Genomic DNA, 16,301 nt, shown 5'->3' on the forward strand with positions numbered 1-16,301 from the left:
ATATTTTCAAGCCTTGTCATAGATTCAGACATAGTATGTATCTTCCCCTATTTTAATATTCTTTAGTAACGTCTCACTGCTAAGAGAGCAAAACTTAAGGTTCTCATGAAAATGTATGTTTTCTATAATCTGTGTTTTGTCCAAGTCCAGTTTTTATGTTTAACTTTCTTACTAAAGTTGAGCAATGCAGAACTATTTGTGGTTCTTTTAAAAGGTTAGATGCTCTACCCCCGACTCTACTGATTTTTATCTTCTAGCTCAAGGCATTTTAAAGCTTCAGTTTTTGTCATATTTCCTATTTGAAAAATCCCCTGGACAGAACCTTTACCACCAACTTCTATTCTCACAAAGTTTATTTTTTATATCTTTCACATAGCACTGTATCACAATTTTTCCAAAGGTCTAACACTGTAATAATAATGAAAAATTCAGGTAAGATCAACAGTAATTAATATCTAAACATTGTCAATACAAAATCATATGAATTTGATTTATTTATTGTTTATTATTTTCAAAAGTGAGAAATGTAATACTCAATATTCATTTATAAAATGAGAATTGTAGTTTTTAACATATGTCCTAATATCATATGTTGTTTTGAGTCTGAATAGAGTAATAGAAAAAAATGAAGGCAGGTTATAATCCTACACATGTAACAATAAATTTGAAGAGATAATGTTGTATTGATTAGTGCCATTATTATTGATGCCATTATTAATATCGTTAATATTCTTTTCTCTCTACTCCTTATTGCATGTGATTACTTATTGCAAATTATACTGTTTAACATCATCGAAGCATATGCTTTGACTGGAATACACTTACGCTTAAATCTTGACCAATAAATGAGTGAATATGTGTCACTATTAGAAGTGAATGAACCCATCAAATTATAGTTTGTCCTATAAAGTATAGAAGATAAATTCAATTCTCTCTTTTCCCAGAAAATATATATCTATAGAAATGCTATGTGGGGTTGCTGTGCCAATTCTCCCATACCAAAACTTAGGCAGTTACACTTGAAAAACTTAATGTGTCCTCCATTGAATACAGTTAATTTCTTTAAAGATAATCTAAAATAACTGATCCGGGACTAGAACTGTATACCTCAGAAATCATTAGGCCAGTGTTGTTTTTGTCCTGATATTTTAATACATACCCCAAGGAATCTTAATGATATAAATGTCAAGTTGTCAAATGCTATAAGGCATAGGAAGGGATACTTTTGTAAAAGGAAGCAGTGACCAGTGATATAGGAACGAACAGGTCAAATAGGAGCATAGAGGGTGTGATCACAGTAAGAAAGACAGAGAAAGCTCCAAACCCAAATGCCTGTTTGATCTTGTACTCAAAAGGTTTCAACTCTGGTATTCATGGTAATGACATTGAATTACTTGAATGTACTAAAAATACTGTGAGACTGTAATTACTCTCTCTTAGGTAGTCAAATTATTGAGTAGTCTAGTTTAATGCTAGTAAACATTTTCTCAGTGAGGTTTGCTAATATTCCCACTGAACAAACTGGAGAATCTCCTGAAGGCCAGATAAATATTCCACTGTAAATAAATTGACATTGCAGTTTATCACTAGTCCCTTGATAGTTAACTCAGCATTGAATCCATGAAACCTGTAAAAAGCTTGTGGAACTCAGAAAAATTGAATTTCAGGATCTATAAATTGAGTAATTCTTGAAGTAGAAACACATACAGTAAAACTAGTGGTCCCTTTCCCAGACAAATTTCATTCCTCAAACTTAAACTCATACACATTGCTATCATCAATCTGAAACCGTTCTATAGTAGGGAGAAAGCTATCCACGGACAGGGTCGCAAAAAGGACAAGGGTTTTATCTGTATGTTTTCTCCCCCACACACAAGTGCAAAGCCACACAGGTTAAGTTACAACAGCAAGGGGGTAATTTAAGAAACAGTGATAACAAAGAATTCCTAGGTCCACACGGCTATTTCACCACAGATAATGTTCACAAGTGTCAAGCAAAAGGACATTCATTTAAGTTGGGTCTGTCCCACCGACAAGGTAAAAGAACTCATGGCAAAGCTCCCAGGTCAGTATCCAACACACAGTGGGGGCAGCTGAGGTGCTCAGAGGTGGGATTGATGAGATATCACTGTATCCCCCATAGCATCAGTTCAGAAGGTTCGAATAGATAGCTTGTTGCTTGACCAGACAACAATAGAGGCAACTGCACTGAGAAGTGCTAGATGGTCACAAGCAGTAGACAGCTCTCAGAAGTGACTAGAAACAGACTGCCAGTCATCTCTCATCAGTGCTGTATAGCACTAGCCAGAAATGTTGGTCACCACTGGTCACCAAGAGTTGATGTCAAAGACATCAGTAGTTACAGTTCTCTGAGTGACTGACTGCACAACAACAAACAACTCTTTAAAGCACCAAGCCCAGGCCTTTCGTTGCTCCTGCAGAGGTAGGGCCAGAGGAAGATGCAGCAGCCAATCTCCTTTCTACTTCAGATTCCAGGAGGAGATTGTCAAAGCCGGGCCTACCCTGCCTTATATCCCTTTCAGGGCCCCCTACTCTACCTGCCAGATTGGGACATTTTCAATTCTAAGCGACCAATTGAATCATTTAGAACAAATCATCCCATACTCAATTTTTGTTCTGAATAATTAAGTAATGAACTGATTGAATGTGCTTGGCTCACTTTGTTCACATCTGATTGATTCATTCTGTGACAAAAGCAACAAATACATAAAGGCAACTTTGAGTCCTGCACAGATACATCCGCTCTGACCTCAAGGTAGGAGCCATGGCCAGAGCTGGCCTGGGTGGGGCAGTGCAACTTGCAGCCTTTCAGTGGGGCAGGTATTGACTCGTGAAAGGGGCACCCTGCAGCAACACTAGGATACAGGTCTCAGCTGTCACAGGATGAGCTCTGCTGGGAGCCCATCGTGTTGGCTTGTGATTCCAAGGACCTCTCTGCCTGTGCTTGAACAGCGGGTTCCAGGTTTCTTCCTGTCACCCCAAAACAAGGGTGAAGGGATTAGTTGCTGCCTCCTTTACTGGATCTTGCCATGGGAGGGAGCAACTTGGGGTCCTGTGTGGCTGCATGGTGGGGGAAGCCCTGCAGCCACCATCACTGCAGGCTTCTTTCTAGTCTGAGCTACAGTGGGGACACTAGTGACAGGAAGTAAAAAGCCCACCACCCACTGCCACTTGCACTGCTCACAGCAGTTTCTGGGACCACATGCCAGAGACCCAAATGGTACTCAGCTCCAGCCAGCACAGGGCCAGCCATCAAGCTCAGCCCACTGAGGTAGGCATCTATGCAGCATTCCTGTAGGTTTCAGGGCAGCCTAGATGATGTCCAGCAGCAGAACTTTGAGAAAATACTGCCACCACCAAGAGAGCCATGGGCACACTGACCTCAAGGCTAGCTGGCCACAGGGGCAGGCCTGCTGGTAGGTAGCAAGCTCCAGAGAGCTGGTGGGAACACCCGACTTCTAGCTGCTGCTGCTTTTGGAGCAGAGTATGACCATGGATGCTGGAGCTGCAGGACCACCACTATCTCTCAGCCTCCAGATGCCACAGCCCAGGCAGTGGACTGTAGCAAAGGGGTTCCTGTCTGCAGCTTGTACAGCAGGGTTCCAGTTTCTGTTTCTGTTACCATTCAGAGGATAAAAGGGGGCCAGTCTTGCTATGCCTCCTGTGTGGGAAGTACTATTTTCAGTCTTAGTTATGTTTTTCATATGTATATTTTTAATTTTAGTGATGTTTTCAATATATATATAATTTTAGTTCCTGTTTGTATCAAAAAGAAGCAAGCCTTTAATGGCTTCTCAAGTTTGTCATCTAACAGGCTTTAGATAAATCCATTATCAAATTGTATCCACCTAAAACCTGTCAGATGATTAATCCACTATTATGAGGGAACAATTCTTATGAAATCAAAAATTTGAACAAATATTTTTCATGAAGGTGAATATTGCATCTAGCACTTGAGCTTTGTGCTTATCTCCAGGGGTCATATCTGAGACAAAATTGTGATAGACCATTCCTAAATTACCCCCCACACACACACAAGCAGCAAGCAGGGTCTGACTAGACAGCAAGCCCCACTTCATGGTGGGAAAGCAATCCCTTTTGTTGATGTGCATGGACTGTCCTGTCAATTCCTAGGGAAGGTTGACCTGCAGAAAAAAAAACATCCTGCAATGAAGTTTCTTGTCCTATTAGCATATGGCACAACATTTGGAGTGACAACTAGATGACTGGTTTCTCAGACCTGAGAAGATATAAGAAAAAGATTTGCAGAAGAGACATTTCTCTCCTTGAAAAGGCAGATGCCCAATGCAAAACTGTCTCCCAGCAGACTGGTACTGGCAAAGACAACTGCCTGGACTGTAAAGAATGCTGCCAAGAAACTGACCTACTGGGAATAAGAGAGTAAGGAGCACACTATTTTCATATCTTTGAAGTCTCTTTCAAGTTTTAAAAATCATTCCTAAAAACACAGTTTTTAGGAATAGAAATATATTTTCAATTCTCTTTAAATAGTTTGAAAATAGATCACCACAAAGTACATAGAAACATTCATTCCTAAACATCTCTATGCTCTCAGATTATTATATTTCTTGCACAGCCTGCCTAAATTAAACAAGCCAGTAAGTTAGTAATATGCAATGTGTATGTATTTAAGTTTTTTTAATAATCTTTTCAAATTACTACCTGAGTCTTTCTGAAATTATATTAATTCCTATATTATTCTTTATAAAATCTTTATTAATGTGTGACCACTGCTAACTATTTTAGCATTACATTTCTTTATCACACATTTGTTAAAATAAAACACTTGGAAGATAACATAGTATTTTATGTGGGTGACAAGATTTTCATGACATTTTATTTGAATTATATTACTAAATCTCATTAATTGAAAATCTCATTTTATATTAAGGGAATTACTTTTCATTTATAATTATCCATTATATGTGTTATCAGAACAAGACATACAAACATTTAGACTATCAATATTTCAGCACTTTTATACTCCACAAATCTGTGCAATATTTTTTGTACTAGGAGACTATGATGTTCCTCATAAACCTTTCTTTACTCAAAGCTACTCTTCATAAAATAATTTTCAAGTGTTTCTATATTTTGTTACTAAATAGTAACTAATTTCCAGAACATCTATGTTTACAAATCTAGTCCTCACTTATGGACTCAATGTTTCAATTACTAGTATATCTACTCTATACTTTATTCTGCAAACTCCATCTACTTAAACTATCCTTTACTTTTATAACACTCTATAATTAAACCACCATGTTTTAGCCATTGCTAATTTCCCAACAAAACACACTAGGAATTCAATTTGTGTATGTTGAACTAAATTAAACCTCAGTATCTTACCCTTTTCAATGTCCTAATATGTCTTTAACTTTGCCTTCCCTTTTCTCTTAAAACACTAGGGTCCTAAGATAAACCATTTCATCAATACACTAATTCAAGGTCTATTTTTTTCTTTTACCTTAAATACCAAAATAATAACCACATATGTTAATTTTAAATATCAACTCTGTGCTGACATCATACAACATGCTTTAGATTCACAGAGGTTTGAACTGAAATTCAACTCTGCTACCTATTAACTACTTGACCTTCCTTAAATTAATATAAAGTTATCTGAACCTCAGTCTCCTTATTTATAAAATCAATATATTTCTTCACTGCTGGAAGTTTTGTATGAATTAAAAATATATACTACCCAGATATTTAATTTATTCAAAATAAAATACTTTTGCTATAGGAATAAAGACTAACACAAATAGAATGGATAATTATCTCATCCTCTTCAAAACAAGTCTCTATCCTATTGTAAGAATGACCTACAGGATATAAATTAGTTAATCTTTTAGTTAAAGATAATATTTTTTCATGTGACACAATTTCAAAATGCAAGCTGCCATTTTCAAACAGAACTAGAAATATATGTTACAGTGCTAAAGAAAGACTGGACTGTCTTATATTTGTGCAGTTGATCTACCTTTACTTGGAAATTAGTAAAAAATGTATTTAAGTATATGAAATATCACCTTACTAGCTGAATTCAGAACCTACCTCTTACAAATGATATAATTTAGTTTTGTTTTATAACAGTATATCTGAATTCCTTTGTCCATAACCTCTCAAACATTGATGGCATTCAGTCACTTTAGGTGATTATTATCTACCACTTTATTACTAAAGTAAAGTAACCACAGCTGGTATGCTTTTTAAGTTTTTCATTATCTACCATATACTTTACAGTGGTTCTTCCAAACCTTTTCAATTTCCTCAAGTCCTTTTCATTTTTCTCTCTTCATTACTGGTCTTCAATTTCCATAGTTTCTACTCAAATTAAGGTTATATAATACATATGTACCTTTTTCACATCATTTTTCTAAGTGAAACAAAGCAAAACAAAAACATCAGTGTGATTTAGAGTAAGCAAATATTTTTAGAGGTGTAACATAAATAAATAGCAATACATAATAAAAAATTGATTTGTTAAAATATAAAAGTATCTCTTCATTCAAAACCAAGAAGAAGGTGAATAGGTAAGGCGGAGATAGGGGAAATATATATTAAACACATATGTGATAAAGTTCTGGTAACCATACTACATAAAGAATCTGTTCATCTCATAATAAAATGATAACACAAATTGACTTAGTGTCCCAACATTTTAAAAGACACTTCATAATGGTGACATTTGAAGACATCTGAATGTCACATAGCAACACATATAAACATGCAATATCATTGCTCCAGAAATTGAACCTAAGGCTACAGAGACTATAAATTTCTATTCACCAGAGACACTAAAATTAAAATAGATGAATAATAACAAATATGGGTGAGAATTTGGATTAGTTAATGTGTAAGGTGTTGATGAATATATAAAGTTATATAAGAACTTTGATTAAAAAATGATATTTTCCCTCAAACTAAATCTACACTTATATAAAAATTCTAATTTACATTACTATCTAAGAGAATAGCACATAGGTCTATATAAATCCTGTAAAATTCTTTATATCATCTTTATTTAAATTAATTAAAAACAGAAATGACCCACTTTCCTACTAATAGGGAAATTGGTAACCAAACTATAATGTAGACATAAAAAAGTACACTATTTCACAGTAAAAATCATTCAATTACTGAAAAATTTAAGAGCATATATAAATCTGGAAAATTGCATAGTTGGTAATAGAAGCTGTTCTCAAGAGAATATTCATTTATGGCAGAAAATCTATGAACATTGGATATGATGATTCAGAAGCTGGGGCAAAACTTACTTGCAAGGAACTAGGAGAAATCTTCTGGGATGATAGTAATGTTCTACATCATGACTGAGTTTTGATTCCCAGTGATGCATGCTTTGACAAACTCATTGAATTGCATAATTAAGATTTATTCATATGATTTTATTTAAATTGCATGTAAAATCAACAAGCTTTCAACTCTAGTATGTATTAACATGGTAAAGTATGTCAGGGAAAGTTCACAGCTATAGGAAATTAATTCTTATTTTCATTAAAAGCAAAATGGCTGGGGGATCTGGGAAGATGTTAGTAGAGTGAACAGACTGGGCTCACACCCTCCAATACTCACTCGATTGCAGGAGAATATAGCCAAAAACTACTGAAAGAAGCAAATGATCACTGCATACACTAGGAATAACATCTTAATGGGAAATAGAAACAAGTTATCAGTCAAAGAGTAAAGCAGGAAGCCTACCAATGCTAGTGAGGTTAGTTCCTGCTGCTTTGCAAGCAGAATAGAACTTGCAAGACCTTTACCCAGTAATCCTCTGTAGACCTAGGAAGATTCCAGAAATGATAAAGAAGAACTACACAAATACAGCCTCAGTGAACTTTAAGAAGGGTCCAAAAGTCAGGCCCACTCTATCAGGCTCCATAGTCAGTTGCACAGCATCAACAAGCTTCAGGGAAGATCCAGAAGCAAGCCCACCACAACAGGTCTCTGCAGAAATTTGAAAAGTTCCAGGGTAGATCCAGAAGCAGGTCCATAAAGGGCTTATCCACATATATAAGCATAGCCTTGATGAGCTCCGAGAAGGAATCAACAAGAAAAGTTATAATAGGCCACTGCAGACATTGTGTAGACCATGGTGAGCTCTGACTCTTTATCTAAGACCCACCAAGTTAATATCTCTAATCCTCAGCAAACCCCAGAGAGGAGGGTTTCCTAGAACTGTATCTGTTACAACAAGCATTTGTAGATCTCCGCAAGCCCCAAAGGTCTGGGAACTGCCTTGATCATAGTAGGACCTTTACAGAAGCCAGCTGCCCTGAAGATCTGAAGCAGCCCTCGTGAATGTAGACTTTAGCAGACTTCAAGAATCCCCTGGGAGGATCACTTTGGTAAACCCCAACAGATCCCAAAAATACCTATCAGAAGGTACTAGAGGCACCTGAATCCCAGTATTTCCTAGCACATAATGGAATAGGACATGTCAAGGGAAGTAGATATAAAAAGCCTTGCCAGAGTAAGTTATATGTCTGGTTCCCACTGGCTGTAGCTCCTGATAAAGCAAACGAGAGGGACAATGGTTGACAGGTAGTATCTCAAATAAGTTTAGAATTGACTATCCTTTGGTCAGTAGAGACAGCACAAATAGTAGAGATATGGCAAACTTCAACAGAGTAGACACTGAGAAGACACATGCTATGTCAAACAAGGGACAAACTGAAATAGGAAAATATGGATGTGGTCTGGAGTTGGGGACACTAGTTACATGCAAGTGTAGGTAGTCAGAGGTACAGGAGAGAAGGAAGCAAAGGTTACAGAGAAACACACTCCTTAGAAAGGGGGGAATTTTGTGCAGGAGCAGTGATGTACTACAAATTCTTAGTACATAGCAAAGATAATAGCAGCACAGCACTCTGATCTGCACTCTCTTATCAATTTCAAATCTCAGTATATACAGTAATAAACAAAGACCAAAACAAGTAAAAAAATAAATAAAATAAAATACTAAAGATATTAAAAATAATATTGAAATACAGAGACCTCAAATAACAAGATGGAATAATGAATTATCCATATAGAATTAAGAATTATCCATATAGTATTATAAAACCTAGAGAGATTATGAAGCAAAAGATGAGAACATGCATCCAAAATCCAAAGACAATATTATTTAAGGTTGCATCTCTATCATACAAAGAGTTAAGATATGCTATTATAAAGAAATGTAAAGAAATAGAAGAAATTTTGAAAAATAAAGTCAGAGTAATTTGAGGGCGTGACTAGCCAGCAAGAACTGTCTGGCAAGGGCTCGTTGCAAACTAACAGACTGGATCTGGGTGTGTGTGTGTGTGAGCAGGGAGCTGGCAAGAAAGGATACTGACCATGGACTCACAAGCATGAGCTGCTAACCACAAGAGTGATGTAGGGGAAAGACAGAAGCCTGTGGTTGCTTCACACATCTGTTTCCAGGAGGCAGAGTGGAGCAGTGTGGCAAAGAGTGTAAATGAGGAAAAGGGGGGTAGTGGAAAATTACCAGCACAGGGGAAAGTCTCCATGACCAGCAATTTTTTTTGTTGTTTAAAGATGTAGTTATCTATGCATATAGAACTGACACAGGTCACAGGTGCAAGGGGTGGTGAGCAGATTCACCAGAGACAGATGGAGAGCAGAACAAATGGACTGACTGAAATACACTTCTGAGGGGAGCAACTGGGTAAGGCAGGAGAGGTCTGTCACACCATGTGGAACAGCTTCCTGGCGGGGATAGAACACAGAGTGAAGTGAAGAGGCTTGGCTAGCTTCCCAGTGTTGCACTTTAACCCATTGTGCCAGCAGGGGGGGCCCTCCATGAGCATTTATAAAAGGAATCCTAACTCCAACATAACTGGGCAATACATCTTGCTATCAGGAGCCTTCCCTGCAATAAACCTGAGCTTGCTAACCTTCATTCTGGCATGTTGGTGATTATTCCTCAGTTGTGAGAACACAAGAACCCAGCCAGTTAGCAACAGTAATACAAGAAAACTCAGGGAATAAACAAAAAAAACAAAACAAACAAACAAACAAAAAACCTAGTCAAAGAGGTGTAACAAAACTCAGAAAAACATATTAAGACTCAGGAATGAAATCAATGAATAGAAGGTAAAAACTGTAACTTAAGTATGAAGACAGAAGAATTCCAGGGTTAAATAACTCAAAAAAAATAGATAAAGAACTCTAGAGAAAATTTTCAAGGAAGAGAAGAACTCAAAGGGAAGAATGAATTAGTGAGCTAAAGATAATAATGTGCTAAAGGCACATGTGGAAGAATTGTGAAAGGGCAACTTAAAAACTATTTGACATCATTATGAAAACCAAAAGAAGAACAATGGGTATGTTAAAGCAGAGAGCAGAACACAGATAGTGAATAGAGAAAATGTCCTATGGACAGGAAAACGAATTAAATATACAAGTTCATTTAGTTAATAAAAGGACTGGTTATCTGAATGCAATAAGGTTTACACCAATAAACAGTGATGCAACTAGAAAGAAATAAATAAAAAAGAATACAGAAGAGGTAATTTATAAAGGTACTACATCAGGTTTATACACTTCTCAGGGAAAAAGAAAAAAAAAACTGGATGAAAAAAAAAATTGATATATTCAAAACATGTCAGGGCCCCTCCCTGGTGGTGTAGCGGGTTAAAGCACAGCACTAAGAAGCTTAAGCCACTTCCGCATGAGTTCGATCCCCGCCTGTCCCAGAGAAGATGCACATGGTGCTGCAGACCTCTCCTGGCCCGACCGCTGCTCCCCTCAGCAGTGCGCTTCGTCCATCTGCCTGTTCTGCTCCCCACTCTGTTTGGTGAATCCTCTCACCCTCCGCATCTCTGGCCTGTACCCCAGTTCTGTATGGATAAATAAATCTTAAAACAAAACAAAACAAAACAAAACAAAAAAGTATCAGCACAAAATGCTATGTCCTATAAGATGTTTAAAAGAAAAAGAAAGAAAAACAAGCTGAAGTAATTTATAAACACTAACTGCTCTATGTTACCTATTGGAAAGGAGAACTGTTGTCTAAATTAAAGTGGAGAAAATTCACAAATATTGAATAAAGAAATGAGAAGATAGAATTACAAAACTAAAGACAAAATAGCAGAGGTCCTCCCTGGTGGTGCAGGGCTTAAAGTGAAGCATTGCAAACTAGTGACAGTGGCTTCACTTCAGTGCCCAATAGATCCCCAAACTCAGGGGTGAACCACATGGCCCAGCATACCTCTCCGAACCTGCCTGTTGCTCTCCTCAATAGTATATTTCATCAGTCTGCCTGTTCTGTTCCCTACTCTGTCTCTGGTGAATCCTCTCACCACCCCTGCACCTCTGTCCTGTACCCCCATTCTGTATGCATAAATACATTTTCAGAAATTTTTAACAAATGACAAAATGGCAGAAACACATTCTGATATCAGTACTCAAGCTAAATATAAATGAACTGAATCGACCAAAATGACAGAGTGACTGGATTGCAACAAAATTCAACTTTATTTCTACTCAATAGGAGATTTACCTGAGCTCCAAAGACAAATATGTGCTCAATGTAAGTGGTTGGGAAATAATCCTGCAAAAAATGTTGCCCCATAGTTGGTTGGAGTATTGAAGAATTTATTACATAAAATAAACTCTCAGATAAAATGGTAAAATAACATGGAAAAGAAATCCAATATATTTAATGGGCCTACCCATCAGGGGAAAATAGCACTCACAATATACATGCACCAAACAAGGTAGCATCAAAATACTTTAGAAAAATATCATCAAAAAGAAAAAAAAAAGCAACAAAAAAACTGAAAGTAGACATTGACAATAATGCACAAGTATTAGGGAAATAAGCATTACTTACATCAAAGGACTGATCAAACAGAATGAGTCAAGGAATTAATTACCTAAAATGGGGCCCTCCATCATGGCACAACAGTTTAGGACATAGCACTGCAGGATGGCTGCAGCCTCTTCAGTGTGAGTTCCTCCGGAGCCCAGGAGGTGATCCACATGGCCAGACAGGCCTCTCCCGAACTGCCTGCTGCTCCCCTCAGCAGTGTACTTTGTCAATCTGCTTGTTCTGCTCCCCATTCTGTCTCTGGTGAAGCCTCTTACCTCCTTGACTTATACCCCAGTTCTGTATGCATAAATAGATAAATCTTTCAAAAAAATAATTACCTAAAATGATGAACTCACCTCAAGAAGTTAATAGTTATATTTAAGGCATTATATATTACCACCATATAAATACAAATTCTTCTGAAGTATTACATAATCAAGGCAAAATCACATGAAGTGTCAAAATTAAGTGCCAATTAATTCATTAAATTAAAATCATATCAACCTTCTTCTTTAATTATAATGTTACCACTAGATACAAAACACAAAAAGAAACGGGAACATTCTATTACATAGTGACTGAATAACATGATTGAAAACTGCCAGTGTCACCACAAATAAAATGGTTTGTACAACTGCTTATAGGCCCTTATGATTCATAAGGAAAACAAAGCAGAAATTAAAGCAAACACCTGGGAAAATTTTAAGTAAAGAAATGAGCTACCAGAACTATGAAGCATAGCAAAGCAGCACTAAGAGGGAAATACATAGCAATTGTACCCTAAATTTAAAAAATAAATCAGTTAACCAGCATTATACCTTACTAAACTAGAAGTGGAAGAACAAAATGACTAAAAGCAATTAAAAAAATGAAATAGTAAGATTTTTGAAGTGAATGAAATAGAAGTAAAAAAGAAATAACGTAGAATGAATTCTACAATGTGAATGAATTCCCTGTATAATTCACTGGCTGACCTTTATGGAAAAGAGCATGTTTCCTAAAAGATTAAAAGTGGATTCGGTCTTAACCTTCAGCAGTGTATTTCAGTAGATCTGACTATTCTGCTTCCCAATCTGTCTCTTGTGAATCCTCTCATCTGTCTCCTTCCTCCCCCCTGCCCCTACCGCACACACCTTTGGTCTACACCCTGGACATTTTACCCATAAATAAATAAAAAATAAACCTTTAAAAATGGTTAAAAATTAAACTGTCATCAGCCCCAGCAAGCCCTCTACTAGGTACCTACTGGAACAGTATAGAAAAATTATTTAAAGGAAACCTTCATGTCCATGTTTATTGCAGGATTTTTTACACTAGCCAAAATACAGAAACAACCCAAATGTCCCAAAACAGATGAACAGATCAGTAACACATGTTGTGTGTGTGTGTACACACACATGCACCTACACACATACATACATACACACATGTGGAATACTACTCAGCAATCAAAAATAATAAATCCATGCCATTTGTCACAACACAGATGAAGATAGAAAAGACTATGCTACGTGAAATCAAGCAGAAGGATAAAAGAAAACATAAATCAAATGGCTTCCCTTACATATAAAATATAGAGAAACCAAAATAAAGTTCAGGAAAAAGACAAAACTTGCAGGCTTACCATAGATCTGAATTATACTGCAAGGGAAGAGGAGTGAGAGGGGTCAAAACAAGGTAGGGCAAAGCACAATAGACTATGGTGATGGATCAAGAGTGCAATCATGATGGGAGAACTACAGGGACTATACCTGGAGGGAAAAGTCAAATGCAGTCCAAAAATTAACAGTAATGTATATAAAATAAATAAGTTTAATAACATAAAACATCATTCTCTCTAGGATAAAAAAACACAATAAATAAACACAACCTCATGAGTTAATAGTTTGGATATAAACCCTGGTTATCTACTTTATAACTATGTGACCTTAAGGATACTTTCTAATGTCTGTATTGTCATTTTCCATCTTTAAATGAGAATCATTATAAAATAAATATAAAACTAAAATACAAAAACTGCATTATAATTTTGATGAGTACCTAAGACCTATTTTCTACTTTTATCTTGCTTCTCTACTTAGTTTTATATGTTTATAAAGTTTTATAAAAATGTGTGTGTATGTTTTTATTATTTTGTTTTATATTTAAACAATTTTTATAATTCTCCAATATTAAATATATAAATATAATAATATGGTTTTTCACCTTTCACTGTCCTAGAGTATTCACTGCAGGAACACATGATTATATAATTATCCATTCTCTGATTGATAAATGTTTGAATTTTTTCCCAATTTGGTTATTAAAACAGTACTACTCAGTTCACTTATGTGTATATATAATGTGATCTCAGATAGTGGTAAATATAATCTCTCTAAGTTCTTTCAAAGACTGTGCAACATTTGTGTTTACTAATCACAGTTCTCTTTCATATACAAATATTACTGTGCTGATCACTTATCATCACCTTTCTCCAGATAAATCAGTGAAAAAATAATTCTCCTAATTTACAAAATCATATGGACTTTCAATTTGTATTTTATTACAAAACAGTTTATTTTTATGAAAATGACTAACAAAGTCAAGAGAAAAGTATTATGAGCTAGCTAAACACAATATATTTTGAATGTACAAAACATCTTTGACCTTTAGGAAGGGCCATATTTTAATAAACATCAAAGATGTTCTAATGTTTAAAATGTTTGTGCCTGTATAACTAAAGCCTGTTGAAGTGTTACAGTGTATAGTGAATAAATCCATTAAGAAGTATCAACAGCATTTTTTTGTTTTACCAAAAGTCTGCAGAAAGAAAATTTTTTGAAAACTTTGACTAAATTAATGGACTAGTATCATGTTTTTAAATGTAGTGTCATAGTTTTAAACCCATTTCAGATCTTGCATTTATTTTTATCAATGACATATATTGATTATCCTGATTGGCAAATCATTTAATTAGGAATTGATAATCTGTGTTAAGATTATTTTCTGAACATGGGATGAGAAATTATTACTAATACTCTGTTGTGTAAAGATGTCCTTATGATCTGACAGTACATTTTATTGTTACCTTTATATGAAATTTATTAAAGTAATTAATTCTAATAGAAATAAATGAAGGAAATGCATGTATACACAATTATGTGATTATAATGGTAAATGGTTACTGGATAAATATCTGATTAGACAACTTAAAAACAGATTTATTGCACATATTTTATTTTCTATTTGAACCCTTTATTAACATATTGACATAAGTCTGTTTTCTAGAATTACTAGCAGGAAAATTAATCCTATTGTGATGTAGAAATTTCATTCTGAGATACAGTGAGGAAAGACTTAAATAAGGTTTGTTCAAAGAACAATTCAACTATCATATGTATTCTACAAGAATCTCCTCCTATTACAAATATACTGACATAGAGGAGGTATTGAGCATTCTGGTTAAATGATAATGGGTGGTATAAAATGTAATGCTTTAAAGGGATGAACAAGTAAGGGATTGTTCTAAAGGGCTTTTGATATAAACCCAGAGGCCCTGCCCTTTCCAATGAGCTCAGTTAGCCCCTTTGCTCCATGACATCACAAAGTAACTGGTTTAAACTGAACTTCAAGAGTCTTTTATACTGAAGAATTAAATGAACTTGTCTCATTTAATTTCAGTCAAAGTAAGTGTGCTTCTGAAACTGAAATGCTTAGTTATAACAGGGAGCTTGAAGCTAGGTTGGGTGATTAATTCTTAGCTATTTAAAAGCTTTATTCTCTTATCTTGAGCAGTGCAGGCCTCAAGATAGCCTGAGGAGGGCTGAGCCAATACTTGCAGAGATTTTTGTCTCCTCCCATGGAGAGGAATGCAGGCTAGATAAGCACCTTGGCTTAAAACCAAAAACAGACCTGAAACTTGTTGCCAAATTTGAGAAAGGCATGGGATATGGGATAGATTACAAAACAAAACAAAAAGTGTCCTTAAATCTGACTTTCAATTTACTAGTACAGTATACAATTTTAAATGAAAATTGCCATTGCCCAGAAACAGTATACAATTTTAAAAGAAAATTGCCATTGCCCAGAAACTAACATTACACTAAATATATCCTAGTTCCACTTGAGGTTTTACATAAAATGAACATTAGCAGCAATGAAAAAGGAAGGGAAAGAATGAATATGGTGAATTGAGCCATTATGGCAATGATTATGACGCTTCCAAGATTATATTGAATAACCTTTTGAAATACTCATATAATCTGCTTTGCGATTCCTGGGAGAGTTCTTTTATGATCTTAAAAGCAAAAATATGTCACAGGATGAACTTTCTAATAAACATATCATGGTTTGTCTTCCAGTATAACATGAAAAGGGATATTTTTTTCAGAAGTAATTTAGTGACTACATCCCTACACACATCCTGTTTCACATTTCGCAT

This window comes from Condylura cristata, unplaced genomic scaffold, assembly GCF_000260355.1.
Source record: "Condylura cristata isolate star-nosed mole 26May11 unplaced genomic scaffold, ConCri1.0 scaffold00012, whole genome shotgun sequence".
Classification (NCBI taxonomy): Eukaryota; Metazoa; Chordata; class Mammalia; order Eulipotyphla; family Talpidae; genus Condylura; species Condylura cristata.